Here is a 15,232-nt window from a genome sequence, read left to right on the forward strand (position 1 = left end):
CCAGAAGTATTCTTCTGTGAAAAATGAACGAATTCGAAACTTGTGTTAGGGAAAGCTTGTGAAAATGTGTACACGAGTCTATATGAAATTATTCCTTTTATAGAGGATGAAAAATCAGTAATCCACTTGCTCACAACTCAGGAATGCATGTATGTCGAATCCGTCATGCATGTAATATGTACGGAACACGGAATATCATGTTGAAGGAATCTATTCAAATTACATATCTCTAGGGTAGAATTCGCTCCAAGAGGGTTTTTCTGGGATCAAAGTGTGATTCTTGAAACTGGTGATAGGAGAAGCAACGAAGTCCAAGGAACTATTTCAAAGTGCATAAGTAACTGTTTGGTGGTTGAAACATCTGTCATGCGCATGTTCACAGCTCATAAATGCATGTTTGAGGAATCCGTGATGCATGAAACATGTTCGGAATACGGAATGCCATGGTTATGTAAACAATGTAAATTACATGTGTATTGGTGAGAATTCCCTCAAAGAGTGTTTTCTACTGCAAATGTGCGATTTTAGAACCTGGTGATACACAAAAATTATGAAGTCAGAGTAAATATTTCAAAGTGTAATATATGCCTTCTTTGGTGGATGAAAGTTCACTAATCCACATGCTCACAACTCAGAAACGCATGTTTCTCGAATCCGTCATGCATCTATCATGTACGGAACCCGGAATGCCATGTTGATGGAATTCATGTAAATTATATATCTATTAGGTTGAATACACTCCAGAAGTATTCTTCTGTGAAAAATGAACGAATTCGAAACTTGTGTTAGGGAAAGCTTGTGAAAATGTGTACACGAGTCTATATGAAATTATTCCTTTTAAAGAGGATGAAAAATCAGTAATCCACATGCTCACAACTCAGGAATGCATGTATGTCGAATCCGTCATGCATGTAACATGTACGGAACACGGAATATCATGTTGAAGGAATCTATTCAAATTACATATCTCTAGGGTAGAATTCGCTCCAAGAGGGTTTTCCTGGGATCAAACTGTGATTCTTGAAACTGGTGATAGGAGAAGCAACGTAGTCCAAGGAACTATTTCAAAGTGCATAAGTAACTTGTTTGGTGGTTGAAACATCTGTCATGCGCATGTTCACAGCTCAGAAATGCATGTTTGAGTAATCCGTGATGCATGAAACTTGTTCGGAATACGGAATGCCATGGTTATGTAAACAATGTAAATTACATGTGTATTGGAGAGAATTCGCTCTAAGAGTGTTTTCCACTGCCAAATGTCCGATTTTAGAACCTGGTGATACAAAAAACTTATGAAGTCAGAGTAAATATTTCAAAGTGTAATATATGCCTTCTTTGGTGGATGAAAGTTCACTAATCCACATGCTCACAACTGAGAATCGCATGTTTCTCGAATCCGTCATGCATGTATCATGTACGGAACCCGGAATGCCATGTTGATGGAATTCATGTAAATTATATATCTATTAGGTTGAATACACTCCAGAAGTATTCTTCTGTGAAAAATGAACGAATTCGAAACTTGTGTTAGGGAAAGCTTGTGAAAATGTGTACACGAGTCTATATGAAATTATTCCTTTTATAGAGGATGAAAAATCAGTAATCCACTTGCTCACAACTCAGGAATGCATGTATGTCGAATCCGTCATGCATGTAATATGTACGGAACACGGAATATCATGTTGAAGGAATCTATTCAAATTACATATCTCTAGGGGAGAATTCGCTCCAAGAGAGTTTTCCTGTGATCAAAGTGTGATTCTTGAAACTGGTGATAGGAGAAGCAACGAAGTCCAAGGAACTATTTCAAAGTGCATAAGTAACTTGTTTGGTGGTTGAAACATCTGTCATGCGCATGTTCACAGCTCAGAAATGCATGTTTGAGGAATCCGTGATGCATGAAACATGTTCGGAATACGGAAAGCCATGGTTATGTAAACAATGTAAATTACATGTGTATTGCTGAGAATTCGCTCAAAGAGTGTTTTCCACTGCCAAATGTCCGATTTTAGAACCTGGTGATACAAAAAATTTATGAAGTCAGAGTAAATATTTCAAAGTGTAATATATGCCTTCTTTGGTGGATGAAAGTTCACTAATCCACATGCTCACAACTCAGAAACGCATGTTTCTCGAATCCGTCATGCATGTATCATGTACGGAACCCGGAATGCCATGTTGATGGAATTCATGTAAATTATATATCTATTAGGTTGAATACACTCCAGAAGTATTCTTCTGTGAAAAATGAACGAATTCGAAACTTGTGTTAGGGAAAGCTTGTGAAAATGTGTACACGAGTTTATATGAAATTATTCCTTTTATAGAGGATGAAAAATCAGTAATCCACTTGCTCACAACTCAGGAATGCATGTATGTCGAATCCGTCATGCATGTAATATGTACGGAACACGGAATATCATGTTGAAGGAATCTATTCAAATTACATATCTCTAGGGTAGAATTCGCTCCAAGAGGTTTTTTCTGGGATCAAAGTGTGATTCTTGAAACTGGTGATAGGAGAAGCAACGAAGTCCAAGGAACTATTTCAAAGTGCATAAGTAACTGTTTGGTGGTTGAAACATCTGTCATGCGCATGTTCACAGCTCAGAAATGCATGTTTGAGGAATCCGTGATGCATGAAACATGTTCGGAATACGGAATGCCATGGTTACGTAAACAATGTAAATTACAAGTGTATTGGTGAGAATTCCCTCAAAGAGTGTTTTCTACAGCAAATGTGCGATTTTAGAACCTGGTGATACACAAAAATTAGGAAGTCAGAGTAAATATTTCAAAGTGTAATATATGCCTTCTTTGGTGGATGAAAGTTCACTAATCCACATGCTCACAACTCAGAAACGCATGTTTCTCGAATCCGTCATGCATGTATCATGTACGGAACCCGGAATGCCATGTTGATGGAATTCATGTAAATTATATATCTATTAGGTTGAATACACTCCAGAAGTATTCTTCTGTGAAAAATGAACGAATTCGAAACTTGTGTTAGGGAAAGCTTGTGAAAATGTGTACACGAGTCTATATGAAATTATTCCTTTTAAAGAGGATGAAAAATCAGTAATCCACATGCTCACAACTCAGGAATGCATGTATGTCGAATCCGTCATGCATGTAACATGTACGGAACACGGAATATCATGTTGAAGGAATCTATTCAAATTACATATCTCTAGGGTAGAATTCGCTCCAAGAGGGTTTTCCTGGGATCAAAGTGTGATTCTTGAAACTGGTGATAGGAGAAGCAACGAAGTCCAAGGAACTATTTCAAAGTGCATAAGTAACTTGTTTGGTGGTTGAAACATCTGTCATGCGCATGTTCACAGCTCAGAAATGCATGTTTGAGGAATCCGTGATGCATGAAACTTGTTCGGAATACGGAATGCCATGGTTATGTAAACAATGTAAATTACATGTGTATTGGAGAGAATTCGCTCAAAGAGTGTTTTCCACTGCCAAATGTCCGATTTTAGAACCTGGTGATACAAAAAACTTATGAAGTCAGAGTAAATATTTCAAAGTGTAATATATGCCTTCTTTGGTGGATGAAAGTTCACTAATCCACATGCTCACAACTGAGAATCGCATGTTTCTCGAATCCGTCATGCATGTATCATGTACGGAACCCGGAATGCCATGTTGATGGAATTCATGTAAATTATATATCTATTAGGTTGAATACACTCCAGAAGTATTCTTCTGTGAAAAATGAACGAATTCGAAACTTGTGTTAGGGAAAGCTTGTGAAAATGTGTACACGAGTCTATATGAAATTATTCCTTTTATAGAGGATGAAAAATCAGTAATCCACTTGGTCACAACTCAGGAATGCATGTATGTCGAATCCGTCATGCATGTAATATGTACGGAACACGGAATATCATGTTGAAGGAATCTATTCAAATTACATATCTCTAGGGGAGAATTCGCTCCAAGAGAGTTTTCCTGTGATCAAAGTATGATTCTTGAAACTGGTGATAGGAGAAGCAACGAAGTCCAAGGAACTATTTCAAAGTGCATAAGTAACTTGTTTGGTGGTTGAAACATCTGTCATGCGCATGTTCACAGCTCAGAAATGCATGTTTGAGGAATCCGTGATGCATGAAACATGTTCGGAATACGGAATGCCATGGTTATGTAAACAATGTAAATTACATGTGTATTGCTGAGAATTCGCTCAAAGAGTGTTTTCCACTGCCAAATGTCCGATTTTAGAACCTGGTGATACAAAAAACTTATGAAGTCAGAGAAAATATTTCAAAGTGTAATATATGCCTTCTTTGGTGGATGAAAGTTCACTAATCCACATGCTCACAACTCAGAAACGCATGTTTCTCGAATCCGTCATGCATGTATCATGTACGGAACCCGGAATGCCATGTTGATGGAATTCATGTAAATTATATATCTATTAGGTTGAATACACTCCAGAAGTATTCTTCTGTGAAAAATGAACGAATTCGAAACTTGTGTTAGGGAAAGCTTGTGAAAATGTGTACACGAGTCTATATGAAATTATTCCTTTTATAGAGGATGAAAAATCAGTAATCCACTTGCTCACAACTCAGGAATGCATGTATGTCGAATCCGTCATGCATGTAATATGTACGGAACACGGAATATCATGTTGAAGGAATCTATTTAAATTACATATCTCTAGGGTAGAATTCGCTCCAAGAGGGTTTTCCTGTGATCAAAGTGTGATTCTTGAAACTGGTGATAGGAGAAGCAACGAAGTCCAAGGAACTATTTCAAAGTGCATAAGTAACTGTTTGGTGGTTGAAACATCTGTCATGTGCATGTTCACAGCTCATAAATGCATGTTTGAGGAATCCGTGATGCATGAAACATGTTCGGAATACGGAATGCCATGGTTACGTAAACAATGTAAATTACATGTGTATTGGTGAGAATTCCCACAAAGAGTGTTTTCTACTGCAAATGTGCGATTTTAGAACCTGGTGATACACAAAACTTATGAAGTCAGAGTAAATATTTCAAAGTGTAATATATGCCTTCTTTGGTGGATGAAAGTTCACTAATCCACATGCTCACAACTCAGAATCGCATGTTTCTCGAATCCGTCATGCATGTATCATGTACGGAACCCGGAATGCCATGTTGATGGAATTCATGTAAATTATATATCTATTAGGTTGAATACACTCCAGAAGTATTCTTCTGTGAAAAATGAACGAATTCGAAACTTGTGTTAGGGAAAGCTTGTGAAAATGTGTACACGAGTCTATATGAAATTATTCCTTTTATAGAGGATGAAAAATCAGTAATCCACTTGCTCACAACTCAGGAATGCATGTATGTCGAATCCGTCATGCATGTAATATGTACGGAACACGGGATATCATGTTGAAGGAATCTATTCAAATTACATATCTCTAGGGGAGAATTCGCTCCAAGAGGGTTTTCCTGTGATCAAAGTATGATTCTTGAAACTGGTGATAGGAGAAGCAACGAAGTCCAAGGAACTATTTCAAAGTGCATAAGTAAATAGTTTGGTGGTTGAAACATCTGTCATGCGCATGTTCACAGCTCAGAAATGCATGTTTGAGGAATCCGTGATGCATGAAACATGTTCGGAATACGGAATGCCATGGTTATGTAAACAATGTAAATTACATGTGTATTGCTGAGAATTCGCTCAAAGAGTGTTTTCCACTGCCAAATGTCCGATTTTAGAACCTGGTGATACAAAAAACTTATGAAGTCAGAGTAAATATTTCAAAGTGTAATATATGCCTTCTTTGGTGGATGAAAGTTCACTAATCCACATGCTCACAACTCAGAAACGCATGTTTCTCGAATCCGTCATGCATGTATCATGTACGGAACCCGGAATGCCATGTTGATGGAATTCATGTAAATTATATATCTATTAGGTTGAATACACTCCAGAAGTATTCTTCTGTGAAAAATGAACGAATTCGAAACTTGTGTTAGGGAAAGCTTGTGAAAATGTGTACACGAGTCTATATGAAATTATTCCTTTTATAGAGGATGAAAAATCAGTAATCCACTTGCTCACAACTCAGGAATGCATGTATGTCGAATCCGTCATGCATGTAATATGTACGGAACACGGAATATCATGTTGAAGGAATCTATTCAAATTACATATCTCTAGGGTAGAATTCGCTCCAAGAGGGTTTTCCTGTGATCAAAGTGTGATTCTTGAAACTGGTGATAGGAGAAGCAACGAAGTTCAAGGAACTATTTCAAAGTGCATAAGTAACTGTTTGGTGGTTGAAACATCTGTCATGTGCATGTACACAGCTCATAAATGCATGTTTGAGGAATCCGTGATGCATGAAACATGTTCGGAATACGGAATGCCATGGTTACGTAAACAATGTAAATTACATGTGTATTGGTGAGAATTCCCTCAAAGAGTGTTTTCTACTGCAAATGTGCGATTTTAGAACCTGGTGATACACAAAACTTATGAAGTCAGAGTAAATATTTCAAAGTGTAATATATGCATTCTTTGGTGGATGAAAGTTCACTAATCCACATGCTCACAACTCAGAAACGCATGTTTCTCGAATCCGTCATGCATGTATCATGTACGGAACCCGGAATGCCATGTTGATGGAATTCATGTAAATTATATATCTATTAGGTTGAATACACTCCAGAAGTATTCTTCTGTGAAAAATGAACGAATTCGAAACTTGTGTAAGGGAAAGCTTGTGAAAATGTGTACACGAGTCTATATGAAATTATTCCTTTTATAGAGGATGAAAAATCAGTAATCCACTTGCTCACAACTCAGGAATGCATGTATGTCGAATCCGTCATGCATGTAATATGTACGGAACACGGAATATCATGTTGAAGGAATCTATTCAAATTACATATCTCTAGGGGAGAATTCGCTCCAAGAGGGTTTTCCTGTGATCAAAGTATGATTCTTGAAACTGGTGATAGGAGAAGCAACGAAGTCCAAGGAACTATTTCAAAGTGCATAAGTAAATAGTTTGGTGGTTGAAACATCTGTCATGCGCATGTTCACAGCTCAGAAATGCATGTTTGAGGAATCCGTGATGCATGAAACATGTTCGGAATACGGAATGCCATGGTTATGTAAACAATGTAAATTACATGTGTATTGCTGAGAATTCGCTCAAAGAGTGTTTTCCACTGCCAAATGTCCGATTTTAGAACCTGGTGATACAAAAAACTTATGAAGTCAGAGTAAATATTTAAAAGTGTAATATATGCCTTCTTTGGTGGATGAAAGTTCACTAATCCACATGCTCACAACTCAGAAACGCATGTTTCTCGAATCCGTCATGCATGTATCATGTACGGAACCCGGAATGCCATGTTGATGGAATTCATGTAAATTATATATCTATTAGGTTGAATACACTCCAGAAGTATTCTTCTGTGAAAAATGAACGAATTCGAAACTTGTGTTAGGGAAAGCTTGTGAAAATGTGTACACGAGTCTATATGAAATTATTCCTTTTATAGAGGATGAAAAATCAGTAATCCACTTGCTCACAACTCAGGAATGCATGTATGTCGAATCCGTCATGCATGTAATATGTACGGAACACGGAATATCATGTTGAAGGAATCTATTCAAATTACATATCTCTAGGGTAGAATTCGCTCCAAGAGGGTTTTTCTGGGATCAAAGTGTGATTCTTGAAACTGGTGATAGGAGAAGCAACGAAGTCAAAGGAACTATTACAAAGTGCATAAGTAACTGTTTGGTGGTTGAAACATCTGTCATGCGCATGTACACAGCTCATAAATGCATGTTTGAGGAATCCGTGATGCATGAAACATGTTCGGAATACGGAATGCCATGGTTACGTAAACAATGTAAATTACATGTGTATTGGTGAGAATTCCCTCAAAGAGTGTTTTCTACTGCAAATGTGCGATTTTAGAACCTGGTGATACACAAAAATTATGAAGTCAGAGTAAATATTTCAAAGTGTAATATATGCCTTCTTTGGTGGATGAAAGTTCACTAATCCACATGCTCACAACTCAGAAACGCATGTTTCTCGAATCCGTCATGCATCTATCATGTACGGAACCCGGAATGCCATGTTGATGGAATTCATGTAAATTATATATCTATTAGGTTGAATACACTCCAGAAGTATTCTTCTGTGAAAAATGAACGAATTCGAAACTTGTGTTAGGGAAAGCTTGTGAAAATGTGTACACGAGTCTATATGAAATTATTCCTTTTAAAGAGGATGAAAAATCAGTAATCCACATGCTCACAACTCAGGAATGCATGTATGTCGAATCCGTCATGCATGTAACATGTACGGAACACGGAATATCATGTTGAAGGAATCTATTCAAATTACATATCTCTAGGGTAGAATTCGCTCCAAGAGGGTTTTCCTGGGATCAAAGTGTGATTCTTGAAACTGGTGATAGGAGAAGCAACGTAGTCCAAGGAACTATTTCAAAGTGCATAAGTAACTTGTTTGGTGGTTGAAACATCTGTCATGCGCATGTTCACAGCTCAGAAATGCATGTTTGAGTAATCCGTGATGCATGAAACTTGTTCGGAATACGGAATGCCATGGTTATGTAAACAATGTAAATTACATGTGTATTGGAGAGAATTCGCTCTAAGAGTGTTTTCCACTGCCAAATGTCCGATTTTAGAACCTGGTGATACAAAAAACTTATGAAGTCAGAGTAAATATTTCAAAGTGTAATATATGCCTTCTTTGGAGGATGAAAGTTCACTAATCCACATGCTCACAACTCAGAATCGCATGTTTCTCGAATCCGTCATGCATGTATCATGTACGGAACCCGGAATGCCATGTTGATGGAATTCATGTAAATTATATATCTATTAGGTTGAATACACTCCAGAAGTATTCTTCTGCGAAAAATGAACGAATTCGAAACTTGTGTTAGGGAAAGCTTGTGAAAATGTGTACACGAGTCTATATGAAATTATTCCTTTTATAGAGGATGAAAAATCAGTAATCCACTTGCTCACAACTCAGGAATGCATGTATGTCGAATCCGTCATGCATGTAATATGTACGGAACACGGAATATCATGTTGAAGGAATCTATTCAAATTACATATCTCTAGGGGAGAATTCGCTCCAAGAGAGTTTTCCTGTGATCAAAGTGTGATTCTTGAAACTGGTGATAGGAGAAGCAACGAAGTCCAAGGAACTATTTCAAAGTGCATAAGTAAATTGTTTGGTGGTTGAAACATCTGTCATGCGCATGTTCACAGCTCAGAAATGCATGTTTGAGGAATCCGTGATGCATGAAACATGTTCGGAATACGGAAAGCCATGGTTATGTAAACAATGTAAATTACATGTGTATTGCTGAGAATTCGCTCAAAGAGTGTTTTCCACTGCCAAATGTCCGATTTTAGAACCTGGTGATACAAAAAACTTATGAAGTCAGAGTAAATATTTCAAAGTGTAATATATGCCTTCTTTGGTGGATGAAAGTTCACTAATCCACATGCTCACAACTCAGAAACGCATGTTTCTCGAATCCGTCATGCATGTATCATGTACGGAACCCGGAATGCCATGTTGATGGAATTCATGTAAATTATATATCTATTAGGTTGAATACACTCCAGAAGTATTCTTCTGTGAAAAATGAACGAATTCGAAACTTGTGTTAGGGAAAGCTTGTGAAAATGTGTACACGAGTTTATATGAAATTATTCCTTTTATAGAGGATGAAAAATCAGTAATCCACTTGCTCACAACTCAGGAATGCATGTATGTCGAATCCGTCATGCATGTAATATGTACGGAACACGGAATATCATGTTGAAGGAATCTATTCAAATTACATATCTCTAGGGTAGAATTCGCTCCAAGAGGTTTTTTCTGGGATCAAAGTGTGATTCTTGAAACTGGTGATAGGAGAAGCAACGAAGTCCAAGGAAGTATTTCAAAGTGCATAAGTAACTGTTTGGTGGTTGAAACATCTGTCATGCGCATGTTCACAGCTCAGAAATGCATGTTTGAGGAATCCGTGATGCATGAAACATGTTCGGAATACGGAATGCCATGGTTACGTAAACAATGTAAATTACATGTGTATTGGTGAGAATTCCCACAAAGAGTGTTTTCTACAGCAAATGTGCGATTTTAGAACCTGGTGATACACAAAAATTAGGAAGTCAGAGTAAATATTTCAAAGTGTAATATATGCCTTCTTTGGTGGATGAAAGTTCACTAATCCACATGCTCACAACTCAGAAACGCATGTTTCTCGAATCCGTCATGCATGTATCATGTACGGAACCCGGAATGCCATGTTGATGGAATTCATGTAAATTATATATCTATTAGGTTGAATACACTCCAGAAGTATTCTTCTGTGAAAAATGAACGAATTCGAAACTTGTGTTAGGGAAAGCTTGTGAAAATGTGTACACGAGTCTATATGAAATTATTCCTTTTAAAGAGGATGAAAAATCAGTAATCCACATGCTCACAACTCAGGAATGCATGTATGTCGAATCCGTCATGCATGTAACATGTACGGAACACGGAATATCATGTTGAAGGAATCTATTCAAATTACATATCTCTAGGGTAGAATTCGCTCCAAGAGGGTTTTCCTGGGATCAAAGTGTGATTCTTGAAACTGGTGATAGGAGAAGCAACGCAGTCCAAGGAACTATTTCAAAGTGCATAAGTAAATTGTTTGGTGGTTGAAACATCTGTCATGCGCATGTTCACAGCTCAGAAATGCATGTTTGAGGAATCCGTGATGCATGAAACATGTTCGGAATACGGAATGCCATGGTTATGTAAACAATGTAAATTACATGTGTATTGCTGAGAATTCGCTCAAAGAGTGTTTTCCACTGCCAAATGTCCGATTTTAGAACCTGGTGATACAAAAAACTTATGAAGTCAGAGTAAATATTTCAAAGTGTAATATATGCCTTCTTTGGTGGATGAAAGTTCACTAATCCACATGCTCACAACTCAGAAACGCATGTTTCTCGAATCCGTCATGCATGTATCATGTACGGAACCCGGAATGCCATGTTGATGGAATTCATGTAAATTATATATCTATTAGGTTGAATACACTCCAGAAGTATTTTTCTGTGAAAAATGAACGAATTCGAAACTTGTGTTAGGGAAAGCTTGTGAAAATGTGTACACGAGTCTATATGAAATTATTCCTTTTATAGAGGATGAAAAATCAGTAATCCACTTGCTCACAACTCAGGAATGCATGTATGTCGAATCAGTCATGCATGTAATATGTACGGAACACGGAATATCATGTTGAAGGAATCTATTCAAATTACATATCTCTAGGGTAGAATTCGCTCCAAGAGGGTTTTTCTGGGATCAAAGTGTGATTCTTCAAACTGGTGATAGGAGAAGCAACGAAGTCCAAGGAAATATTTCAAAGTGCATAAGTAACTGTTTGGTGGTTGAAACATCTGTCATGCGCATGTTCACAGCTCATAAATGCATGTTTGAGGAATCCGTGATGCATGAAACATGTTCGGAATACGGAATGCCATGGTTACGTAAACAATGTAAATTACATGTGTATTGGTGAGAATTCCCTCAAAGAGTGTTTTCTACTGCAAATGTGAGATTATAGAACCTGGTGATACACAAAACTTATGAAGTCAGAGTAAATATTTCAAAGTGTAATATATGCCTTCTTTGGTGGATGAAAGTTCACTAATCCACATGCTCACAACTCAGAATCGCATGTTTCTCGAATCCGTCATGCATGTATCATGTACGGAACCCGGAATGCCATGTTGATGGAATTCATGTAAATTATATATCTATCAGGTTGAATACACTCCAGAAGTATTCTTCTGTGAAAAATGAACGAATTCAAAACTTGTGTTAGGGAAAGCTTGTGAAAATGTGTACACGAGTCTATATGAAATTATTCCTTTTATAGAGGATGAAAAATCAGTAATCCACTTGCTCACAACTCAGGAATGCATGTATGTCGAATCCGTCATGCATGTAATATGTACGGAACACGGAATATCATGTTGAAGGAATCTATTCAAATTACATATCTCTAGGGGAGAATTCGCTCCAAGAGAGTTTTCCTGTGATCAAAGTATGATTCTTGAAACTGGTGATAGGAGAAGCAACGAAGTCCAAGGAACTATTTCAAAGTGCATAAGTAAATAGTTTGGTGGTTGAAACATCTGTCATGCGCATGTTCACAGCTCAGAAATGCATGTTTGAGGAATCCGTGATGCATGAAACATGTTCGGAATACGGAATGCCATGGTTATGTAAACAATGTAAATTACATGTGTATTGCTGAGAATTCGCTCAAAGAGTGTTTTCCACTGCCAAATGTCCGATTTTAGAACCTGGTGATACAAAAAACTTATGAAGTCAGAGTAAATATTTCAAAGTGTAATATATGCCTTCTTTGGTGGATGAAAGTTCACTAATCCACATGCTCACAACTCAGAAACGCATGTTTCTCGAATCCGTCATGCATGTATCATGTACGGAACCCGGAATGCCATGTTGATGGAATTCATGTAAATTATATATCTATTAGGTTGAATACACTCCAGAAGTATTCTTCTGTGAAAAATGAACGAATTCGAAACTTGTGTTAGGGAAAGCTTGTGAAAATGTGTACACGAGTCTATATGAAATTATTCCTTTTATAGAGGATGAAAAATCATTAATCCACTTGCTCACAACTCAGGAATGCATGTATGTCGAATCCGTCATGCATGTAATATGTACGGAACACGGAATATCATGTTGAAGGAATCTATTCAAATTACATATCTCTAGGGGAGAATTCGCTCCAAGAGAGTTTTCCTGTGATCAAAGTGTGATTCTTGAAACTGGTGATAGGAGAAGCAACGAAGTCCAAGGAACTATTTCAAAGTGCATAAGTAAATTGTTTGGTGGTTGAAACATCTGTCATGCGCATGTTCACAGCTCAGAAATGCATGTTTGAGGAATCCGTGATGCATGAAACATGTTCGGAATACGGAATGCCATGGTTATGTAAACAATGTAAATTACATGTGTATTGCTGAGAATTCGCTCAAAGAGTGTTTTCCACTGCCAAATGTCCGATTTTAGAACCTGGTGATACAAAAAACTTATGAAGTCAGAGTAAATATTTCAAAGTGTAATATATGCCTTCTTTGGTGGATGAAAGTTCACTAATCCACATGCTCACAACTCAGAAACGCATGTTTCTCGAATCCGTCATGCATGTATCATGTACGGAACCCGGAATGCCATGTTGATGGAATTCATGTAAATTATATATCTATTAGGTTGAATACACTCCAGAAGTATTCTTCTGTGAAAAATGAACGAATTCGAAAGTTGTGTTTGGGAAAGCTTGTGAAAATGTGTACACGAGTGTATATGAAATTATTCCTTTTATAGAGGATGAAAAATCAGTAATCCACTTGCTCACAACTCAGGAATGCATGTATGTCGAATCCGTCATGCATGTAATATGTACGGAACACGGAATATCATGTTGAAGGAATCTATTCAAATTACATATCTCTAGGGTAGAATTCGCTCCAAGAGGGTTTTTCTGGGATCAAAGTGTGATTCTTGAAACTGGTGATAGGAGAAACAACGAAGTCCAAGGAACTATTTCAAAGTGCATAAGTAACTGTTTGGTGGTTGAAACATCTGTCATGCGCATGTTCACAGCTCAGAAATGCATGTTTGAGGAATCCGTGATGCATGAAACATGTTCGGAATACGGAATGCCATGGTTACGTAAACAATGTAAATTACATGTGTATTGGTGAGAATTCCCTCAAAGAGTGTTTTCTACTGCAAATGTGAGATTTTAGAACCTGGTGATACACAAAAATTATGAAGTCAGAGTAAATATTTCAAAGTGTAATATATGCCTTCTTTGGTGGATGAAAGTTCACTAATCCACATGCTCACAACTCAGAAACGCATGTTTCTCGAATCCGTCATGCATGTATCATGTACGGAACCCGGAATGCCATGTTGATGGAATTCATGTAAATTATATATCTATTAGGTTGAATACACTCCAGAAGTATTCTTCTGTGAAAAATGAACGAATTCGAAACTTGTGTTAGGGAAAGCTTGTGAAAATGTGTACACGAGTCTATATGAAATTATTCCTTTTATAGAGGATGAAAAATCAGTAATCCACTTGCTCACAACTCAGGAATGCATGTATGTCGAATCCGTCATGCATGTAATATGTACGGAACACGGAATATCATGTTGAAGGAATCTATTCAAATTACATATCTCTAGGGTAGAATTCGCTCCAAGAGAGTTTTCCTGTGATCAAAGTATGATTCTTGAAACTGGTGATAGGAGAAGCAACGAAGTCCAAGGAACTATTTCAAAGTGCATAAGTAAATTGTTTGGTGGTTGAAACATCTGTCATGCGCATGTTCACAGCTCAGAAATGCATGTTTGAGGAATCCGTGATGCATGAAACATGTTCGGAATACGGAATGCCATGGTTATGTAAACAATGTAAATTACATGTGTATTGCTGAGAATTCGCTCAAAGAGTGTTTTCCACTGCCAAATGTCCGATTTTAGAACCTGGTGATACAAAAAACTTATGAAGTCAGAGTAAATATTTCAAAGTGTAATATATGCCTTCTTTGGTGGATGAAAGTTCACTAATCCACATGCTCACAACTCAGAAACGCATGTTTCTCGAATCCGTCATGCATGTATCATGTACGGAACCCGGAATGCCATGTTGATGGAATTCATGTAAATTATATATCTATTAGGTTGAATACACTCCAGAAGTATTCTTCTGTGAAAAATGAACGAATTCGAAACTTGTGTTAGGGAAAGCTTGTGAAAATGTGTACACGAGTCTATATGAAATTATTCCTTTTATAGAGGATGAAAAATCAGTAATCCACTTGCTCACAACTCAGGAATGCATGTATGTCGAATCCGTCATGCATGTAATATGTACGGAACACGGAATATCATGTTGAAGGAATCTATTTAAATTACATATCTCTAGGGTAGAATTCGCTCCAAGAGGGTTTTCCTGTGATCAAAGTGTGATTCTTGAAACTGGTGATAGGAGAAGCAACGAAGTCCAAGGAACTATTTCAAAGTGCATAAGTAACTGTTTGGTGGTTGAAACATCTGTCATGCGCATGTTCACAGCTCATAAATGCATGTTTGAGGAATCC

Source organism: Vicugna pacos, unplaced genomic scaffold (genome assembly GCF_048564905.1).
Source record: "Vicugna pacos unplaced genomic scaffold, VicPac4 scaffold_20, whole genome shotgun sequence".
Lineage (NCBI taxonomy): Eukaryota > Metazoa > Chordata > Mammalia > Artiodactyla > Camelidae > Vicugna > Vicugna pacos.